The sequence below is a fragment of the Triticum aestivum genome, chromosome 5D (assembly GCF_018294505.1).
Source record: "Triticum aestivum cultivar Chinese Spring chromosome 5D, IWGSC CS RefSeq v2.1, whole genome shotgun sequence".
In the NCBI taxonomy this organism is placed as follows: domain Eukaryota; kingdom Viridiplantae; phylum Streptophyta; class Magnoliopsida; order Poales; family Poaceae; genus Triticum; species Triticum aestivum.
In genome coordinates, this window is record NC_057808.1 from 186,041,385 (window position 1) to 186,064,362 (window position 22,978).

Here is a 22,978-nt window from a genome sequence, read left to right on the forward strand (position 1 = left end):
TGCGGGTACAATTTTGTATTGTTATGCATATGACACCAATCGAATTTGTCTGTACTCAATACATATTCTACTGATGGTATGGCAACTCTCAGTTAACCTGATCAAGATCTTCCTTATGTGTGTTGCAGGGAAACAATGGGAGACACTGCGGTTTACCATCGAGGTTTGTTCAAGCAGGGTCCTTTGGCTAATAGCACATTATTGTGCAGTTGCAGGAATCATTCTAATATTTAGGTTTCTTACAATTTGGTCTTGCACATGTAGGTCCTGCTGTCAGAGGCTTAGACCCACTGTTCGACCCATTTTGCATATGGGGAAATGAGATGTCCATGAATACCAGTCAAGTCGAGAAACTCAGAAAGATTGTTAGGATGAAGAAACTTGCGACGAATAACAACAAGATCTTTGTTTGCACAATGAAGAAGACATCAGTCAACTATAGGATGGTACCAACTCTTTTACCTTGTTTTTACCCCTTGCGCCATTTCAAAATTTACAACAGCGATTTATGCATAGCTTTGTTTTCAGTACTTTTCAAAGCAGTTCGCCAATGATTACCTCTCAAACCACCTGCATGGTCAAGAGGCGAGGAAGGTATTCATTGAACACCCACGGTACAATATTGAAGTCTTGCTGAAGAGGACGAAGGTTGGGCGGGCAATTATCCATAGCCACTGGCCTAAAGTTGCAAGGACATTCAACATCACTGAAGGCTCAATATTTGCCTTCCGCTTCTCCAGTTTCCCAGATGAGATTCATCTGTCTATTTACCGTGTATGATGCTACTTTCCAAAGGTTTTTGATGCTGCATGTGAAACTTGGTGCTGTTGTGTAATGGCGTAACTGAGTGCTGAAGCTATCTGATGTAATTCGATTATGAAATCCTGGTTGCTTTTATACGGATATGAAATATCTGGCGTGTTTTATAAGAAATATCAGTTTGATTAGTACATGGATTATCAATAATAGGCTAATTACCCTGCTTATTGGGGGTTTCTATTGCAAATGGTTACTCAGACAACACCGTGGGCGATGAACTCAAACAACCCGCACGGTTTCTAGAAAGTAGGCGTGTTCGATCAACTAACAATCACACATGGTTTCCGGCGGCGAACTGTTTGCGTTAGGCCACCTTGCACAAATGTTTCCACACAAAGAACTGCGTGGGATGTACATACCTACGGAAATGATTTTTTGAGATTCACCGTGTGGGATGTACATACCTACGGAAATGATTTCTGGGATTCACCGTGTGGTATGTACATACCTACGTAAATGATTTCTGGGATTCATCGTGTGGGATGCACATACCTACGGAAATGATTTCTGGGATTCACCGTGTGGGATGTACATACCTACGGAAATGATTGGGTTTCCATGCCTCGCCCGATCGCACACGGCCCCAGCCTGGGTCCCACGAGGGCCTATCCCCGACGATTTCTGGGTCGTGTGGGAAGGACACCCTATCGCACACACTCACTTGGCGACGGTTCCAAATGCCGTCGCGGAAAGGGGTTTTATACCGTTTGTTTAGGACGTCGCTGTACCAGTGCATGCTTTATGATCCGGGGGAACCCCATTTGGTTGTAAATTCAAGAAACTAAGGCGACTATAAGCCTTATTCTCCTTGTTTTTGCTGTGTGGCACGCCGTAACGTACGTGTGTTACAACCAATAATAGGAGGGCATTCCTGGCATCGGTCAATATATAAGTGGAAACAACATATCCACTATGGAGGACACAAAATGCCAGAACCCGTCACGAAAAAATGAAGTTCTTTCATGGACTGCCATATAAAGGACCCATTATCACTAAAACGGTCATAACATTGTCATTCAGAGTCCGTTTTGGACGTAAAAGTACTCAAAATGCTCACGACGACCGTGGGAATCTAGGAAATACTTCCGGCTTGCGCAGGAGGCCCGGAAGACCCTCAAATTCGGCCACTAAGCAAGACTTTTTGCACCTAAAAGCCAAAGAACATCAGTTGCCGCTGCTTTTCAGACAAGTTTCTGAACCCATTGGCAGTCCTTTGGAAGGAAATCGGAGAGATTATGGTGAGTATAAACATTAGTCCTCCTGGTAACAATAAGCGTTGCATTCTGCACATGCTCTATGATCCGGGGATTCCATTTGGTTGTAAAATCAAGAAAATAAGGCGACTATAAGGCTTATTCTCATTGTATTTATCGTGTGGCATGCCATAATGTACCTGTGTTACAGCCAATAATAGGAGGGCATTCCTGGCATCGGTCAATATATATATATATATATATATATATATATATATGTGGAAATAATATCTCCACTATGGAGGACAAATTTTTTTGGGGCGGCGCGCCATAATGCCTCACGAAAAAATGAAGTTCAAAGACTGCCATATGAAGGATTGGTGTTCACTAAAACGGTCATAACTTTGTCATTCAGAGTCCGCTTTGGACCCACAAGTACTCAAAAAGCTCGTGACGAGTGTGGGAATCTAGTAAATACTTCTGGCTTGCGCAGCAGGCCCAGAGGCCCCTAAGCAGGACCTTCAGCCACTGAAAATCACAGAACAACATTTATCGCCACTTTTCAGACAAGTTTCTGAACCCATTGGCACTCCATTGGAAGGAAATCCAAGAGATTATGGTGAGTACAAACTTTTGGCCGCCTGGTATGGACAAACGTTGCATTCTGCACATGCTTTATGATCCGGGGAATCCCATTTGGTTGTATATTCAAGAAAATAAGGTGACTATAAGCCTTATTCTCCTTGTTTTTGCCGTGTGGTATATATGTGTGTGTGTGTGTGTGTGTGTGTGTGTGTGGAAACAATATCTCCACTATGTAGGGCGGCGCGCCAGAACGCGTCACGAGAAAATGAAGTTCTTTCAAGGACTGCCATATAAAGGACCAGTGTTCACTAAAACGGTCATAACTTTGTCCTTCGGAGACCGTTTCGGACTCACAAGGACTCAAAATGCTTGCGACGAGCATGTGAATCTCGAAAATACTTCCGGCTTGCATAGGAGGCCCAGAGGACCCTTAAATTCGTCCCTAAGCAGGACTTTTTGTCCCTGAAATTCAATGAACATCATTGCCGCTGCTTTTCAGACAAGTTTCTGAATCCATTGGCACTCCTTTGGAAGGAAATCCGCGAAATTATGGTGAGTATAAAATTAGTCCCCGTGGTAAGGACAAATGTTGCATTCGGCACATGCTCTATGATCCAGGGAATCCCATTTGGTTGTAAATTCAAGAATATAACGCGACTATAAGCCTTATTATCCTTGTTTTTGCTGTGTGGCATGCCGTAACGTACGTGTGTTACAACCAATAATAGGAGGGCATTCCTGGCATTGGTCTAGATATATGTCAAAAGAATATCTCCACTATGGAGGAAAAAAAGTTTTGGGGCGGCGCGCCAGAACGCATAATGAGAAAATGAAGTTCTTTCAAAGACTGCCATATAAAGGACCGGTGTTCACTAAAACGGTCATAACTTTGTCATTCGGAGTCCGTTTCGGACCCACAAGTACTCAAAATGCTTGCGACGAGCGTGGGAATCTGAAAAATACTTCCGGCTTGTGCAGGAGGCACGGCGGAACCTCAAATTCGAGCCCTAAGCAGGACGTTTTGCCCCTAAAAGTCAAAGAACATCATTTGCCGCTGCTTTTCAAACAAGTTTCTGAACCCATTGGCACTCCTTTGGAAGGAAATCCGAGAGACTATTTTGTGTATAAACATTAGTCCAGCTGGTATGGACAAACGTCGCAATTTGTACATGCTTTATGATCCGGGAAATCCCATTTGATTGTAAATTCAAGAAACTAAGGCGACTATAAGCCTAATTCTCCTTGTTTTTGCCGTGTGGCATGTCGTAACGTATGTGTGTTACAGCCAATAATAGGAGGGCATTCCTGGCATAGGTCAATATATAAGTGGAAACAATATATCCACTATGGAGGACACAAAATTTTGGGGCGGCGCGCCAGAACCAGTCACGAGAAAATGAAGTTTTTCAAGGACTGCCATATAAAGGACCGGTTATCACTAAAACGGTCATAACTTTGTCATTCCGAGACCGTTTCGGACCCACAAGTACTCAAAATTCTCACGACGAGTGTGGGAATCTAGGAAATACTTCCGGCTTGCGCAGGAGGTCCGGAGGACCCTCAAATTCGGCCCCTATGCAAGACTTTTTGCCCCTAAAAGCCAAAGAACATCAGTTGCTGCTGCTTTGAGACAAGTTTCTGAACCCATTGGCAGTCCTTTGGAAGGAAATCCGAGAGATTATGGTGAGTATAAACATTAGTCCTCCTGGTAACGACAAGCATTGCATTCTGCACATGCTCTATGATCCGGGGATTCCATTTGGTTGTAAAATCAAGAAAATAAGGCGACTATAAGCCTTATTCTCATTGTATTTGTCGCGTGGCATGCCAAAATGTACCTGTGTTACAGCCAATAATAGGAGGGCATTCATGGCATCGGTCAATATATATATGTGGAAATAATATCTCCACTATGGAGGACAAAAAATTTTGGGGCGGCGCGCCATAATGCGTCACGAGAAAATGAAGTTCTTTCAAAGACTGACATATGAAGGATCGGTGTTCACTAAAACAGTCATAACTTTGTCATTCGTAGTCCGTTTTGGACCCACAAGTACTCAAAAAGCTCGTACGAGTGTGGGAATGTAGTAAATACTTTCGGCTTGCCGTTAAGGACCCACAAGTACTCAAAAAGCTCATGACAAGTGTGGGAATCTAGTAAATACTTCCGGCTTGCACAGTAGGCCCAGTGGCCCCTCAAATTCGGCCCCTAAGCAGGACCTTCTGCCACTGGAAATCAAAGAACATCATTTATCGCTGCTTTTCAGACAAGTTTCTGAACCATTGGCACTCCTTCGGAAGGAAATCCGAGAGATTATGGTGAGTATAAACTTTTGGCCGCCTGGTATGGACAAACTTTGCATTCTGCACATGCTTTATGATCCGGGGAATCCCATTTGGTTGTATATTCAAGAAAATAAGGCGACTATAAGCCTTATTCTCCTTGTTTTTGCCGTGTGGTATGCTGCAACATACGTGTGTTACAGCAAATAATAGAAGATCATTCCTGGCATCGGTCAATATATATATGTGTGTGTGTGTGTGTGTGTGTGTGGAAACAATATCTCCACTATGTAGGACACAAAATTTTGGGGCGGCACGCCAGAACGCGTCACGTGAAAATTAAGTTCTTTCAAGGACTGGCATATAAAGGACCATGGTTCACTAAAACGGTCATAACTTTGTCATTCGGAGATCGTTTCGGACCCACAAGGACTCAAAATGCTTGCGACGAGCAAGTGAATCTCGAAAATACTTCCGTCTTGCATAGGAGGCCCAGAGGACCCTTAAATTCGGCCCTAAGCAAGACTTTTTGCCCCTGAAAGTCAATGAACATCATTGCCGCTGCTTTTCAGACAAGTTTCTGAATCCATTGGCACTCCTTTGGAAGGAAATCCGCGAAATTATGGTGAGTATAAAATTAGTCCGCCTGGAAAGGACAAATGGTGCATTCGACACATGCTCTATGATCCAGGGAGCCCCATTTGGTTGTAAATTCAAGAATATAACGCGACTATAAGCCTTATTATCCTTGTTTTTGCTGTGTGGCATGTCGTAACGTACCTGTGTTACATGCCATAATGTACCTGTGTTACAGCCAATAATAGGAGGGCATTCCTGGCATTGGTCAATATATATGTGGAAACAATATCTCCACTATGGAGGAAAAAAAGTTTTGGGGCGGCGCGCCAGAACGCGTAATGAGAAAATGAAGTTCTTTCAAAGACTGCCATATAAAGGACCGGTGTTCACTAAAACGGCCATAACTTTGTCATTCGGAGTCCGTTTCGGACCCACAAGTACTCAAAATGCTAGCGACGAGCGTGGGAATCTGGAAAATACTTCCGGCTTGTGCAGGAGGCCCGGAGGAACCTCAAATTCGGCCCCTAAGCAAGACGTTTTGCCCCTAAAAGTCAAAGAACATCATTTGCCGCTGCTTTTCAAACAACTTTCTGAACCCATTGCCACTGCTTTGGAAGGAAATCCGAGAGACTATTTTGTGTATAAACATTAGTCCAGCTGGTATGGACAAACGTCGCAATTTGTACATGCTTTATGATCCGGGAAATCCCATTTGATTGTCAATTCAAGAAACTAAGGCGACTATAAGCCTAATTCTCCTTGTTTTTGCTGTGTGGCATGCCGTAACGTATGTGTGTTACAGCCAATAATAGGAGGGCATTCCTGGCATCGGTCAATATATAAGTGGAAACAATATATCCACTATGGAGGACACAAAATTTTGTGGCGGCGCGCCAGAACCCGTCACGAGAAAATGAAGTTCTTTCAAGGACTGCCATATAAAGGACCGGTTACCACTAAAACGGTCATAACTTTGTCATTCGGAGACCGTTTCGGACCCACAAGTACTCAAAATGCTCGTGACGAGTGTGGGAATCTAGGAAATACTTCCGGCTTGCGCAGGAGGCCCGGAGGACCCTCAAATTCGGCCCCTAAGCAAGACTTTTTGCCCCAGAAAGTCAAAGAACACCATTTGCCGCTGCTTATCAGACAAGTTTCTGAACCCATTGGCCGTCCTATGGAAGGAAATCCAAGAGAATATGGTGAGTATTAACTTTAGTACGCCTGGTATGGACAAACGTCGCATTTTGTACATGCTCTATGATCTGGGGAATCCCATTTGTTGTAAATTCAAGAAGATAAGCCGGCTATAAGCTTATTATCCTTATTTTTGCCGTGTCGCATGACGTAACGTAGGTGTGTTACAACCAATAATAGCAGTGCATTCCTGGCATCGGTCAATATATAAATGGAAACAATATATCCAATATGGTGGACACAAAATTTTGGGGCGGCGTGCCAGAATGCATCACGAGAAAATGAAGTTCTTTCAAGAACTGTCATACAATGGACCGGTGTTCACTAAAAAGGTCATAAATTTGTCATTCAGTGACCGTTTCAGACCCATAATTACTCAAAATGCTCGCGACGAGCGTGGGAATCTAGAAAATACTTCCGGCTTGCGCGGGAGGCCCGGAGGACCCTCAAATTCGGCCCCTAAGCAGGACATTTTGCCCCTGGAAGTCAAAGAACATCATTTGCTGCTGCTTTTCACACAAGTTTCTGAACCCACTGGCACAACTTTGGAAGGAAATCTGAGAGATTATGGTGAGTATAAACATTAGCCCGCCAGGTAATGACAAACTTTGCATTCTGCACATGCTCTATGATCCGGGGGATCCCATTTGGTTGTAAATTCAAGAAAATAAGGCGACTATAAGCCATATTTCCTTGTTTTTGCGCGTGTGTCATGCCGTAACGTACGTGTGTTACAACCAATAATAGGAGGGAAAATCCTCGCATCGTGCAATATATATGTGGAATCAATATCTCCACTATGGAGGACACAAAATTTTGGGGCGGCGCGCCGGAACGCGTCACGAGAAAAAGAAGTTCTTTGAAGGACTCCCATGTAAAGGACCAGTGTTCACAAAAAGGTCATAACATTCTGATTCAGAGACCGTTTTGGACCTACAAGTACTCAAAATGCTCGCGACGAGCGTAGGAATCTAGAAAATACTTCCGGCTGGCGCAGGAGGCCCGGAGGACCCTCAATTTCGGCCCCTAAACAGGACTTTTGCCCCTGAAAGTAAAAGAACATCATAAGCGGCTGCTTTTCAGACAAGTCGTTGAACCCATTGGCACTCCTTTGGAAGGAAATCTGAGAGATTATGGTGAGTATAAACGTTAGTCCTCCAGGAATCCCATTTGGTTGTAAAATCAAGAAAATAAGCCGACTATAAGCCTTATTCTCCTTGTTTTTGCCGTGTGGCATGCCATAATTTACATGTGTTACAACCAATAATAGGAGGCCATTCCTGGCATCGGTCAGTATATATGTGGAAATAATATCTCCAATATGGAGGACAAAAAAATTTGGGGCGGCGCGCCAGAATGCGTCACGAGAAAATAAAGTTCTTTCAAGGACTGCCATATAAAGGACCGGTGTTCACTAAAACGGTCATAACTTTGTCATTCGGAGTCCGTTTCGGACCCACAAGTACTCAAAATGCCCGCGTTGAGCGTGGGAATCTAGAAAGTACTTACAGCTTGTGCAGTAGGCTCGGAGGACCCTCAAATTCGGCTCCTTAGCAGGACTTTTTGCCCCTCAAAGTCAAAGAACATCATTTATTGATGCTTTTCACACAAGTTTCTGAACCCATTGGCACCCCTTTGGAAGGAAATCTGAGAGATTATGGTAAGTATAAACTTTAGTCCGCCTGGTACGGACAAACGTTGCATTCTTCCCATGCTCTATGATCCGGGGAATCCCATTTGGCTGTAAATTCAAAAAATAAGGCAACTATATGCCTTATTCTCCTTGCTTTTGCCGTCTGGCATGCCGTATACGTGTGTTACTGCCAATAATAGAAGAGCATTCCTGGCATCGGTCAATATATATATGTGTGTGGAAACAATATCTCCACTATGTAGGACACAAAATTTTGCGGCAGCGCGCCAGAACGCGTCATGAGAAAATGTTGTTATTTCAAGGACTGCCATATAAAGGACCGGTGTTCACAAAAACGGTCATAACTTTGTAATTCAGAGACCGTTTCGGACGTACAAGTACTCAAATGCTCGCCACGAGCGTGGGAATCTAGAAAATACTTCCCGAGGCCCGGAGGACCCTCAAATTCGGCCCCTAAGCAAGAATTTTTGCCCTTGAAAGTCAAAGAACATCAGTTGCCGTTGCTTTTCAGACAAGTTTTGAACCCATTGGCACTCCTTTGGAAGAAAATCCGAGAGATTATGGTGAGTATAAACGTTAATCCTCCTGGTAATGACAAACGTTGATTTCTGCACATGCTCTACGATCCGTGAATCCCATTTGGTTGTAAAATCAAGAAAATAATGTGATTAAAATCCTTATTCTCGTTGTTTTTGCCGTGTGGCATGCCATAACGTACGTGTGTTACAGCCAATAATAGGAGGGCATTCCTGGCATCGGTCAATATATATGTGGAAATAATATCTCCACTATGGAGGGGGAAAAAATTTGGGGCGGCGTGCCAGAATGCGTCACTAGAAAATGAAGATCTTTCAAGGACTGCCATATAAAGGACCAGTGTTCACTAAAACGGTCATAACTTTGTCATTCGGAGTCTGTTTTGGACCCACAAGTACTCAAAATGCTCGCGACGAGTGTGGGAATCTAGCAAATACTTTCGGCTTGAGTAGTAGGCTCGAAGGACCCTCAAATTCGGCCCCTAAGCAGGACTTTTCGCCCCGCAAAGTCAAAGAACATCATTTATCGATGCTTTTCAGACAAGTTTCTAAACCCATTGGCACTCCTTTGGAAGGAAATCCGAGAGATTATGGTTTAGTATAAACTTTAGTCCGCCTAGTATGGACAAACGTTGCATTCTGCACATGTTCTATGATTCGGGGAATCCCATTTGGTTGTAAAATCAAGAAAATAAGGCGACTATAAGCCTTATTCTCCTTGTTTTTGCCGTGTGGCATGCCATAATTTACGTGTGTTACAGCCAATAATAGGAGGGCATTCCTGACATCGGTCAGTATATATGTGGAAATAATATCTCCAATATGGAGGACAAATTTTTTTGGGGCGGCGCGCCAGAATGCTTCACAAGAAAATGAAGTTATTTCAAGGACTGCCATATAAAGGACCGGTGTTCACTAAAACGGTCATAACTTTGTCATTCGGAGTTTGTTTCGGACCCACAAGTACTCAAAATGCCCGCGACGAGCGTGGGAATCTAGAAAGTACTTTCAGCTTGTGCAGTAGGCTCGGAGGACCCTCAAATTCGGCTCCTAAGCAGGACTTTTTGCCCCTGAAAGTCAAAGAACATCATTTATTGATGCTTTTCACACAAGGTTTTGAACCCATTGGCACTCCTTTGGAAGGAAATCCGAGAGATTATGGTAAGTATAAACTTTAGTCCTCCTGGTATGGACAAACATTGCATTCTGCCCATGCTCTATGATCCGGGGAATCCCATTTGGTTGTAAATTCAAGAAAATAAGGCAACTATAAGCCTTATTCTCCTTGTTTTTGCCATGTGGCATGCCATAACGTACGTGTGTTACTGCCAATAATAGAAGAGTATTCCTGGCATCGGTCAATATATATATACATATATATATATATATGTGGAAACAATATCTCCACTATGTAGGACACAAATTTTGCGGCAGCGCGCCAGAACGCGTCATGAGAAAATGTAGTTATTTCAAGGACTGCCATATAAAGGACCGGTGTTCAAAAAAATGGTCATAACTTTGTAATTCAGAGACCGTTTCGGACGTACTAGTACTCAAATGCTCGCGACGACCGTGGGAATCTAGAAAATACATCCGGCTTGCGTAGGAGGCCCAGAGGACCCTCAAATTCGTGCCCTTGAAAGTCAAACAACATCAGTTGCCGTTACTTTTCAGACAAGTTTTTGAACCCATTGGCACTCCTTTGGAAGAAAATCCGAAAGATTATGGTGAGTATAAACGTTAGTCCTCCTGGTAATGACAAATGTTGCATTCTGCACATGCTCTATGATCCGTGAATCCCATTTGGATGTAAAATCAAAAAAATAATGCGAATAAAATCCTTATTCTTGTTGTTTTTGCCGTGTGGCATGCCATATACGTTTGTTACAGCCAATAATAGGAGGGCATTCCTTGCATCGGTCAATATATATGTGGAAATAATATCTCCACTATGGAGGGAAAAACAATTTGGGGCGGCGTGCCAGAATGCGTCACTAGAAAATGAAGATCTTTCAAGGACTGCCATATAAAGGACCGGTGTTCACTAAAACGGTCATAACTTTTTTCATTCGGAGTCTGTTTCGGACCCACAATTACTCAAAATGCTCGCGGCGAGCGTGGGAATCTAGCAAATACTTTCGGCTTGAGTAGTAGGCTCGAAGGACCCTCAAATTCGGCCCCTAAGCAGGACTTTTTGCCCCTGAAAGTCAAAGAACATCATTTATCGATGCTTTTCAGACAAGTTTCTGAACCCATTGGCACTCCTTTGGAAGGATATCCGAGAGATTATGGTGAGTATAAACTTTAGTCCGCCTGGTATGGACAAACGTTGCATTCTACACATGTTCTATGATTCAGGGAATCCCATTTGGTTGTAAATTCAAGAAAATAAGGCGATATAAACCTTATTCTCCTTGTTTTTGCCGTGTGGCATGCCGTAACGTACGTGTGTTACAGCCAATAATAGAAGAGCATTCCTGGCATCGGTCAATATATATATGTGGAAACAATATCTCCAATATCGAGGACACAAAATTTTGCGGCGGCGCGCGAGATTGCTTCACGAGAAAATGTAGTTCCTTGAAAGACAATCATATAAAGGACCGGTGTTCACTAAAATGGTCATAACTTTGTCATCCGGAGTCCGTTTCGGACCCACAAGTACTCAAAATGCTCGTGACGACCATGGAAATCCAAAAAATACTTCCGGCTTGCGCAAGAGGCCCAGTGGCCCCTGAAATTCGGCACCTAAGCAGGACTTTTTGCCCCAGAAAGTCGAAGAACATCATTTGCCGCTGCTTTTCAGACAAGTTTCTGAACCCATTGGCTCCTTTGGATGGAAATCCAAGAGACTATTTTGAGTATAAACATTAGTCCGCCTGGTATGGACAAACGTTGCATTCCGCACATGCTCTATGATCTGGGGAGTCCCATTCGGTTGTAAATTCAAGAAAATAAGGCGACTATAAGGCTTGTTCTCCTTGTTTTTGCCGTGTGGCATGCCGTAACGTACGTGTATTATAGCCAATAATAGGAGGGCATTCCTGGCATCGGTCAATATATATGTGGAAACAACATATCCACTATGGAGGACACAAAATTTTGGGGTGGCACGCCGGAACGTGTCACGAGAATATTAACTTCTTTCAAGGACTAACATATAAAGGACCGGTTATCACTAAAACGGTCATAACTTTGTCATTCGGAGACCGTTTCGGAACCACAAGTACTGAAATGCTCGCGACGAGCGTGGGAATCTAGGAAATACTTCCGGCTTGCGCAGGAGGCCCGGAGGACCCTCAAATTCGGCCCCTAAGCAAGACCTTTTACCCCTGAAAGTCAAAGAACATCATTTGCCGCTGCTTTTCACACAAGTTTCTGAACCCATTGGCAATCCTTTGGATGGAAATCCGAGAGACTATGGTGAGTATAAACATTAGTCCGCCTGGTATGGAAAACGTTGCATTCTGCACATGCTCTATGAAGGACCCGTGTTCACTAAAACAGTCATAACTTTGTCATTCGGAGGCCGTTTCGGACCCAGAAGTACTTGAAATGCTCGCGACGAGCGTGGAAATCTAGGAATACTTCCGGCTTGCGAAGGAGGCTTGGAGGACCCTCAAATTCGGCCCCTAAGCAGGACTTTTTCCCCCTGAAAGTCAAAGAACATCATTTGCCGCTGCTTTTCAAACAAGTTTCTGAACCCATTGACACTCCTTTGGAAGGAAATCCGAGAGACTATGGTGAGTATAAACATTAGTCCGCTTGGTATGGACAAACATTGCATTCTGCACATGCTCTATGATCCGGGGAATCCAGTTTGGTTGTAAATTCAAGAAAATAAGGCAACTATAAGCTATATTATCCTTGTTTTTGCCGTGCGGCATGCCGTAACATACGTGTGTTACAACCAATAATAGCAGGGCATTCCTGGCATCGGTGAATATATATGTGGAAACAATATCTCCAATTTGGAGGACACAAAATTTTGCGGCGGCGCGCCAGAACGCGTCACGAGAAAATGTAGGACTTCCGCAAGAGGCCCGGAGGCCCCTGAAATTCGACACCTAAGCAGGACTTTTTGCCCCAGAAAGTCGAAGAACATCATTTGCCGCTGCTTTTCAGACAAGTTTCTGAACCCATTGGCTCCTTTGGATGGAAATCCAAGAGACTATTTTGAGTATAAACATTAGTCCGCCTGGTATGGACAAACGTTGCATTCTGCACATGCTCTATGATCTGGGGAGTCCCATTCGGTTGTAAATTCAAGAAAATAAGGCGACTATAAGCCTTGTTCTCCTTGTTTTTGCCGTGTGGCATGCCGTAACGTACGTGTGTTAGAGCCAATAATAGGAGGGCATACCTGGCATCGGTCAATATATATGTGGAAACAACATATCCACTATGGAGGACACAAAATTTTGGGGTGGCACGCCAGAACGTGTCACGAGAAAATTAACTTCTTTCAAGGACTAACATATAAAGGACCGGTTATCACTAAAACGGTCATAACTTTGTCATTCGGAGACCGTTTCGGAACCACAAGTACTGAAAATGCTCGCGACGAGCGTGGGAATCTAGGAAATACTTCCGGCTTGCGCAGGAGGCACGGAGGACCCTCAAATTCGGCCCCTAAGCAAGACCTTTTACCCCTGAAAGTCAAAGAACATCATTTGCCGCTGCTTTTCACACAAGATTCTGAACCCATTGGCACTCCTTTGGATGGAAATCCGAGACACTATGGTGAGTATAAACATTAGTCTGCCTGGTATGGAAAACGTTGCATTCTGCACATGCTCTATGAAGGACCGGTGTTCACTAAAATAGTCATAACTTTGTCATTCGGAGGCCGTTTTGGACCCACAAGTACTTGAAATGCTCGCGACGAGCGTGGGAATCTAGGAATACTTCCGGCTTGCGCAGGAGGCTTGCAGGACCCTCAAATTCGGCCCCTAAGCAGGACTTTTTGCCCCTGAAAGTCAAAAAACATCATTTGCCGCTGCTTTTCAGACAAGTTTGTGAACCCATTGGCACTCCTTTGGAAGGAAATCCGAGAGACTATGGTGAGTTTAAACATTAGTCCGCTTGGTATGGACAAACGTTGCATTCTGCACATGCTCTATGATTCGGGGAATCCAGTTTGGTTGTAAATTCAAGAAAATAAGGCGACTATAAGCTATATTATCCTTGTTTTTGCCGTGTGGCATGCCGTAACATACGTGTGTTACAACCAATAATAGCAGGGCATTCCTGGCATCGGTGAATATATATGTGGAAACAACATCTCCAATTTGGAGGACACAAAATTTTGCGGCGGCGCGCGAGAACGCGTCACGAGAAAATGTGGGACTTGCGCAAGAGGCCCGCAGCCCCTGAAATGCGGCACCTAAACAGGACTTTTTGCCCCTGAAAGTCGAAGAACATCATTTGCCGCTGCTTTTCAGACAAGTTTCTGAACCCATTGGCTCCTTTGGATGGAAATCCAAGAGACTATTTTGAGTATAAACATTAGTCCGCCCGGTATGGACAAACGTTGCATTCTGCACATGCTCTATGATCTGGGTAGTCCCATTCGGTTGTAAATTCAAGAAAATAAGGCGACTATAAGCCTTGTTCTCCTTGTTTTTGCCGTGTGGCATGCCATAACGTACGTGTGTTACAGCCAATAATAGGAGGGCATTCCTGGCATCGGTCAATATATAAGTGGAAACAACATATCCACTATGGAGGACAAAAAATTTTGGGGTGGCACGCCAGAACGCGTCACGAGAAAATGAACTTCTTTCAAGGACTAACATATAAAGGACCGGTTATCACTAAAACGGTCATAACTTTGTCATTCGGAGACCGTTTCGGAACCACAAGTACTGAAAATGCTCGCGACGAGCGTGGGAATCTAGGAAATACTTCCGGCTTGCGCAGGAGGCCCGGAGGACCCTCAAATTCGGCCCCTAAGCAAGACCTTTTACCCCTGAAAGTCAAAGAAAATCATTTGCCGCTGCTTTTCACACAAGTTTCTGAACCCATTGGCGCTCCTTTGGATGGAAATCCGAGAGACTATGGTGAGTATAAACATTAGTCTGCCTGGTATGGACAAACGTTGCATTCTGCACATGCTCTATGAAGGACCGGTGTTAACTAAAACAGTCATAACTTTGTCATTCGGAGGCCGTTATGGACCCACAAGTACTTGAAATGCTCGCGACGAGCGTGGGAATCTAGGAATACTTCCGGCTTGCGCAGGAGGCTTGCAGGACCGTCAAATTCGGCCCCTAAGCAGGACTTGTGCCCCTGAAAGTCAAAGAACATCATTTGACGCTGCTTTTCAGACAAGTTTCTGAACCCATTGGCACTCCTTTCGAAGGAAATCCGAGAGACTATGGTGAGTATAAACATTAGTCCGCTTGGTATGGACAAACGTTGCATTCTGCACATGCTCTATGATCCGGGGAATCCAATTTGGTTGTAAATTCAAGAAAATATGGCGACTATAAGCCATATTATCCTTGTTTTTGCCGTGTGGCATGCCGTAACATACGTGTGTTACCACCAATAATAACAGGGCATTCCTGGTATCGGAGAATATATGTGGAAACAATATCTCCAATTTGGAGGACAGAAAATTTTGCGGCGGCGCGCCAGAACGCGTCACGAGAAAATGTGGGACTTGCCCAAGAGGCCCGGAGCCCCTGAAATTCGGAACCTAAGCAGGACTTTTTTCCCTGAAAGTCGAAGAACATCATTTGCCGCTGCTTTTCAGACAAGTTTCTGAACCCATTGGCTCCTTTGGATGGAAATCCAAGAGACTATTTTGTGTATAAACATTAGTCTGCCCGGTATGGACAAACGTTGCATTCTGCACATGCTCTATGATCTGGGGAGTCCCATTCGGTTGTAAATTCAAGAAAATAAGGCGACTATAAGCCTTGTTCTCCTTGTTTTTGCCGTGTGGCATGCCGTAACGTACGTGTGTTACAGCCAATAATAGCAGGGCATTCCTGGCATCGGTGAATATATATGTGGAAACAATATCTCCAATTTGGAGGACACAAAATTTTGCGGCGGCGCGCCAGAACGCGTCACGAGAAAATTAACTTGTTTCAAGGACTAACATATAAAGGACCGGTTATCACTAAAACGGGCATAAGTTTGTCATTCGGAGACCGTTTCGGAACCACAAGTACTGAAAATGCTCGCGAAGAGCGTGGGAATCTAGGAAATATTTCTGGCTTGCGCAGGAGGCCCGGAGGACCCTCAAATTCGGCCCCTAAGCAAGACCTTTTATGATGAGGACATCAATACCATTGTTACACCCACAGCCCCTGCTGCTATACATACTGGACCAATTACTAGAGCCCGCGCACGCTAATTAAATTACCAGGTACTTTCGTTTCTTGGTAATGATTCTAATGTTCATGAGAATATGATGCTGCCTAAATTGGATACAATTGTTTTGCTTACAAATGAAGGGCCTAGCTTTGAGAAGGATGAACATTGGAGCAAGAACAAGCATGGAGATGATGGCATGCGCATGGGGGACAAGAACGGAGCTACAAGTGATGATTTCAGGACGTTGAAGCCACCATAATGCGTGCATGAAGCCTTGGACGAAATATACAAGATGCTACTTCATAACTTTCGTCCAGAGGCTATTCTAGGTGCTGCGTCACCTTATTATTGGGCCAGGCCCATGTAATTTCGAAATACTTCAATATAGGCCATTTTTAGAGTCCGTATGTGTGGGGAAACAAGAGATAGGATTGGTTTCGGACCCCTTCCCAAGGGCCACGAAATTCCCCCCTCTTCCTCCATATATACAGCCCTTAGGGCGTCGTTTAGACTTTGGGTTTTGTTTAGATTAAAAGTTCGCCATAGCTGCAACTTCGCGTACTTCGTTTGTGTTCAGCGACCAGACAAAGGCGTCACAGAACCCCACCTTGATCAATAAAGCTTTCATCTTATATTCGCAATCTCCAGATTGCAATCTCAGTTTCTTGCTTGTTCTTCTTTTGCTCGCAGGAAACAGACCCTCGTGGTCAGGTTGATCGTGCTCCGGCGTGGTCAATAACCTCTCGGAGTTGGTTTAGTGATTGCTAAGGCGCGACGTCCTCGCACGTTCGTAGTCGGATCGTCAAAGTCGACTTCCATCAAAGCGATATCCATCATCTCATCGAAAGACGGGACACCTATGCCTCTATCATTTTACCCCTGAAAGTCAAAGAACATCATTTGCCGCTGCTTTTCACACAAGTTTCTGAACCCATTGGCACTCCTTTGGAAGAAATCCGAGAGACTATGGTGTGTATAAACATTAGTCCGCCTAGTAAGGAGAAACGATGCATTCTGCACATGCTCTATGATCCGGGAAATCCCAATTGGTTGTAAATTCAAGAAAATAAGGCGACTATAAGCCTTATTATCCTTGTTTTTGTCATGTGGCATGCCGTAATGTATGTGTGTTACAACCAATAATAGGAGGGCATTCCTGGCATCGGTTAATATATAAGTGGAAATAATATATCCACTATGGAGGAGACAAAATTTTGGGGCGGCGCGACAGAACGCGTCACGAGAAAATGAACTTCTTTCAAGGACTGCCATATAAAGGACCGATGTTCACTAAAACGGTCATAACTTTGTCATTCGGAGACCGTTTCGGACCCACAAGTACTGAAAATGCTCACGACGAGCGTGGGAATCTAGAAAATACTTCCGGCTTGCGCGGGAGGCCTGGTGGACCCTCAAATTCGGCCCCTAAGCAGGACTTTTTGCCCCTGAAAATCAAAGAACATCATTTGCCGCTGCTTTTCACACTAGATTCTGAACACATTGGCACTCCTTAGGAAGGAAATCCGAGAGATTATGGTGAGTATAAAGATTAGTCCGCCAGGTAACGACAAACGTTGCATTCTGCACGTGCTCTATGATCTGGGGAATCCCATTTGGTTGTAAATACAAGAAAATAAGGCGACTATAAGCCTTATTCTCCTTGTTTTTGCCGTGTGTCTTGCCGTAACGTACGTGTGTTACAACCAATAATAGGAGGGAATTCCTGGCATCGGTCAATATATATGTGGAATCAATATCTTAACTATGGAGGACACAAGATTTTCGGGTGGCGCGCCAGAACGCGTCACGAGAAAATGAAGTTCTTTCATCCGTTTGTATCGTCCGTTGTTGACTCTGGATCTTGTATCTTACCTTTGTGTTCACCGATCTAGCGCATGTGTGATCTATTCTTGTTGGTTGAGTGATTTCTCTAGTGTCCCCCTCGCGTTTCCCTCGTGTTTCCCCTCGTGCTCATCACGTTCTTCGTAGGGATCCGCTCCTTTCGTGAAAGATCGGCCATCTAGGGTTCCACCCTACATCAAGAGCTCTGTGCAGGCCCGGCAGGTGTGCTCTTGGTAGATAGTGGTGGTTGTGCCTGCTTTCTTCTATCATGGTTGGAGGTGGCACCTGATGGAGGTGATGGTGCCGTGGAAGTAGAGGATGCACGTGGTGTCCATGACGAAGGTCGACCTGCAGAAAAGTTAGTTCGAGCCAATGCCTGTCGATCCTGCACTTCACGTTCAGCTTTACAAGCAAGATGGAATAAACGAGTGATATTATTATAGTCCTTATACTCTAGAATGGTCTGAATCTCTCTATTTAATCCACCCATAAAACATGCAAGCATAGCTCCATTATCCTCAACAATACCACATATAATCATGCCAGTTTGTAATTCCTGATAATATTCCTCTACGGAATTTTTTCCTTGTCTTAAACGCAGCAATTTTTGAAGTAATTCACGTTGATAATATGGTGGAACCCAACGAGTACGCATAGCAGTTTTCAAAGCAGCCCAAGTAGTTGGAATATTATTCGGATATAATCTACGATGTTCAGACCACCACACACATGCAAAACTAGTGGAAGCACAAAGTGCAGTAGCAACACGTCTCTCCTCAAGATATTCTAAACATGTAAAATGTTGTTCGGTTTCTAACTCCCAAGTAAGATATATATCAGGAACATATCTACCCTCAAATGGTGGAATATTCAATTTCATTTTAGGAAGATGGTCATGATCTCGTACCTGAGGGAGAGCCCTACCATTGTGATTATTTGCATGTGGACGACCTGGCGGTTGTGGTGTTGGTGGTTGCACGTAGTTCTGATTTTGATCAACCTCATCCTCATAATCTCCCGCATAATCATCCTCCGCCTCATCAGCAGCAGGAGCGACAGATATCAACCGCAGCACCAACAGTTTGGCCAGGCTGAAGAAGGACACGGCTCGCTCGGCGGAGGGCTGTTTCGCGACGTGAAGGTAGTCGTTGTTGTTGTTGTTGTTGTTGTTGTTGTTGTTGTTGTTGTTGCAGTGGTGCGGCAGGTGCAGCGGTGGTGCAAGACGCGCAAGCAGTTCATTAAATCTATTATCAAGCTTTGTTTTGAACGTCTTCTCAAGGCTAGTGATCTTCTCCATGGCCTCTTCAAAATTGTTCAGCACATCTTGCACCTGTTCAGTCATCATTTGCTGAAACTTATCATGAAGCTCCTTGTTTGTTAAGTTCTCCTAGTCAATCTCGTCAGCTTGTGATCCTGGCATGGTTAGCAGCAATAGAAACACACAAGAATATGATCCTACAGACTACTAACAAGTGGTGTTGGTGGTGGGTGTCACAAATCCGTCAAGCAAATCTCAAATTCTTACCAGTTCTTACCCAGCAGCAGGCGGTGATCGGCAACCGTTGTAGTCAAAACTCTCAAAGCTTGGATAGAGCGATTACCAGGGAGAGTGAAACGCATGACGTAGATATATGTGGAGCTGGGAAGGCTTATAATATGGTAGCAAAAAGGGTCGGCAATAATCAATTCAGAGATGCAAAGTTCAATAAACGCTCAACGACGTTACTGTGCTGGTCCTAGGCTAGACCGTACTAGAGACGCGAGCCTAGAACACGAACAAAATCACGGCGCTGCACGTAAACAAGGGAAAAGCACACTCTGGAATTTTTTTTGGCTTTGTTTTTTTTGGCGCTCTTTTTTTTTGCGAAAAAGCACTATAATGGCTAGTGTCTGAAAACTCTTCCCAGGTCAAAATGACAGGATGGGCATGAAATTTTTTTGACATTTTTTTTTGGAAATCAGGGCAGCGACGACGAAAAAGTGCGACAAAAAATCTCTATGATGGCGAGTGTCTCAAAACGTTCCGTGGGACCTAAAAATAGGATAGGGAAAAAATATTTTTGGTCGCCGAAATTTTGGCCTGAAAACTGCCCGGGGGTCTCCAGACTCTTTTTTTTTCGAGACCTACTCAGGCAAGGAAACATGAAACGAAAACTAGATGGATCTCGAAAACAAACCTAATATGAAAAGAACTCGGATTGGTGGTGGACAGGCAGATGTATATGTGGACTCGGATTGGTGGTGGACAGGCGGATGTATATGTGGACTCGGATTGGTGGTGGACAGGCGGATGTATATGGCAGCGGCAAGGAATATGTTTATGGTAGTGGTATATGGTAGGAACGATGACGATGGTGCGGCGGCGGCGTGACAACTTGTGAACAGAACTCGAAACTCTAAGGGAAACCAGACGCTAAGACCAGCAACTTGACACGACGATGCAACCGCAAATTCAACAAAGCAAAATACTGAAAAGACTATGCAAAGGCTCAGACTGGTTCGGATAGGATGAACTAACCCTAAAATTTTTTTGGCTTTTTCGTGGACTATAGGTATGAAGAACAGACTCGATCTAAACTACGAAAAACTGTAAAAATCTCACCGAGCAACCTGGAAATCTGATACCACTTGATAGAGGCAAAGGTGTCCCGTCTTTCAATGAGATGGTGGCTATTGTTTTGGAGGAAGTCGACTTTGACGATCCGACTACGATCGTGCGAGGACGTCGCGCCTTAGCAATCGCTAAATCAACTCCGAGAGGTTATTGACCACGCCGGAGCACGATCAACCTGACCACGAAGGTCTGTTTCCTGCATGCAAACGAAGAACAAGCAAGAAACTAAGATTGCATCTGGATATTGCAAATATAAGTGGAAAGCTTTATTGATCAAGGTGGGGTTCTGTGACGCCTTTGTTTGGTCGTTGAACACAAACGAAGTACGTGAAGTTGCAGCTATGGCGAACTTTAATCTAAACGAAACCCAAAGTCTAAACGGTGCCCTAAGGGCTGTATATATGGAGGAAGAGGGGGGGATTTTGTGGCCCTTAGGGAAGGGGTCTGAAACCAACCCTATCTCTTGTTTCCCCACACATACGGACTCTAAAAGCAGCCTTAACTATATATTTCGAAATTACATGGGTCTGGCCCAATAATAAGGTGACGTAGCTCCTAGGCTTCTTGCACTCATTATGGTGGCATCTTGTATATTTCGTCCAAGGCTTCATGCACTCATTATGGTGGCTTCAAAGTCCTGAAATCATCACTTGTAACTCCGTTCTTGTTCCCCTTGCGCATGTCATCCTCTCCATGTTTGGTCTTGCTCCAGTGTTCATCCCTCTTATCCATGCCAGGCCCTTCATTTGTAAGAAAAACAAATGTATCCAATTTAGGCAGCATCATATTCTCATGAACATTAGAATCATTACCAAGAAACGAAAGTACCTGAAAATTTAATTGGCGTGTGCGAGCTCTAGTAATTGGTCCACTATATGCAGCAGTAGGGGCCGTGGGTGTAACAATGGTATTGATGTCCTCATCATCCTCCCCTTCTTGAAATGAAGTCATCCTCGACGGAAGCTCATCTTCCTCACTCAAATAGGGCTTCAAATCTGCAATGTTAAAAGTGGGACTAACCCCAAAATCTGCAGGCAGCTCGAGTTTATATGCATTATCATTTATTTTCTCTAACACCTTAAATGGACCATCAGCACGTGGCATTAGCTTTGATTTGCGCAAATCAGGAAATCTATCCTTACGCAAATGTAAACAAACAAGATCTCCAAGTGCAAAGACAACACGTTTTCTACCCTTATCTCTAGCAAGTTTATATTTAGCATTCATACGCTCAATGTTTTCCTTAGTTAACTCATGCATTTTTAAGATCAATTCAACACATTGTTTAGCATCAAAATTAACCTTCTCCGAAGATGGAAGAGGCAACAAATCAATGGGTGCACGAGGTTGGAAACCATACACAATTTCAAAAGGGCACATCTTAGTAGTAGAATGCAACGAATGATTATAAGCAAATTCAATATGAGGCCAGCATTCTTCCCACATTTTCTTATTATTCTTCAAAACAGCCCTAAGCATAGTAGGCAATATTCTATTGACTACTTCAGTTTGACCATCAGTTTGGGGGTGACAAGTAGTACTAAAAAGCAGTTTAGTCCCCAACTTATCCCATAAACATCTCCAAAAGTGGCTAAGAAATTTAGTATCAAGATCTGAAACAATAGTATTTGACACACCATGCAAGCGAATAATTTCACGAAAGAACAAATCAGCAACATTAACAGCATCATCGTGATCTGGGGAGTCCCATTCGGTTGTAAATTCAAGAAAATAAGGCGACTATAAGCCTTGTTCTCCTTGTTTTTGCCGTGTGGCATGCCGTAACGTACGTGTGTTACAGCCAATAATAGGAGGGCATTCCTGGCATTGGTCAATATATATGTGGAAACAACATATCCACTATGGAGGACACAAAATTTCGGGGTGGCACGCCAGAACGTGTCACGAGAAAATTAACTTCTTTCAAGGACTAACATATAAAGGACCGGTTATCACTAAAACGGTCATAACTCTGTCATTCGGAGACCGTTTCGGAACCACAAGTACTGAAAATGCTCGCGACGAGCGTGGTAAACTAGGAAATACTTCCGACTTGCGCAGGGGCCCGGAGGACCCTCAAATTCGGCCCCTAAGCAAGACCTTTTACCCCTGAAAGTGAAAGAACACCATTTGCCGCTGCTTTTCACACAAGTTTCTGAACCCATTGGCACTCCTTTGGATGGAAATCCGAGAGACTATGGTGAGTATAAACATTAGTCCGCCTGGTATGGAAAATGTTGCATTCTGCACATGCTCTATGAAGGACCGGTGTTCACTAAAACAGTCATAACTTTGTCATTCGGAGGCCGTTTCGGACCCACAAGTACTTGAAATGCTCGCGACGAGC